Source organism: Temnothorax curvispinosus, unplaced genomic scaffold (genome assembly GCF_003070985.1).
Source record: "Temnothorax curvispinosus isolate PA1 unplaced genomic scaffold, ASM307098v1 QBEX01006618.1, whole genome shotgun sequence".
Taxonomy (NCBI): domain Eukaryota; kingdom Metazoa; phylum Arthropoda; class Insecta; order Hymenoptera; family Formicidae; genus Temnothorax; species Temnothorax curvispinosus.
This window is the reverse complement of record NW_020216398.1, coordinates 3543-4666: the sequence shown is the minus strand read 5'-3', so window position 1 is coordinate 4666 and position 1124 is coordinate 3543.

Below are 1124 nucleotides of genomic sequence, written 5' to 3'. Positions count from 1 at the left end.
ACACAACGGGGAAGTGCGAGGGGGGCTTTTGGCCCCCCCCCCTCCCCCGCACCCACCCCGCCGGTAGGCTGCGTGGACCTCGCTTTACAACATAAAGTACATGCTAAGTTGTAAAACGAAATTATAAAGCACATGCATGGAGGGGTGCAAGGAGACTTACATGCGTGAGCGCACGTGAACAGAAAGGCTTTTCTCCCCCTGCACCCTCCCCCATGCATGTACTTTATAATTTCGTTTTACCACTTAGCATGTATTTTATGTTGTAAAGCGAGGTCCACGCAGCCTACCGGCGGGGTAGGTGCGGGGGAGGGGGGGCCAAAGGCCCCTCCTCGCACCCCCCCGTTGTGTGTGTGTGTGTGTGCTTCCCACGAACCACCATGTTTCTTTATCTTTTCGTGATTTTCTGCCGATGTTAAGGCCCGTATTCATATGGCAGTTTTATAGATGTTAGCCTTAAATTGATAGAAATAAAGCTTAAGTCGTAGGCAAATAAACCAATCTTCGATTACTTTAATATGTGAGATAATTTTTCGTTTTTAATACTAATAATAAACCAACAAACGCTAAAATTAGACCAACAATCAGCAGCAAACGATTACGCATCGATTAGGCTTTTTTGAATTAAAAAATAAAATTTTTCCGGCTAACTTAATGCTCATTTTTCTTTTTAAATTAAAAAAAAAAAATTAAGGACCAACAAACGTTGTAATTAGGCCAACAATCACCAACAAACAATAAAAAAATATGAAAATTAATAAAGTCGAAGTTGACCGGCTAAGTTACCGGAGCCGACATAATTTTAATTCCGGAGCTGGTGATTTTTATCCCACAATATTGGCAGCACTGGGTAGGTAGTGCCAACAGTTCTTACAGTACGTACGTGTGACTGCCGGCGTGTATTTGCGTAACCTTGAAATCTCGAAAACAACACTCTTGGAAGCTTGGAAGCTTGGAAAATAAAATCGAAAATAAGGTATGTGGCGATCACATACGTGACTACTTTAGCGATTTTAGTGAATCAACGTTTTGCGACATTTATACCGCATACATACATACATACATACATACATACGTACGTACATACATACATACATACATACATACATACATACATACATACATAC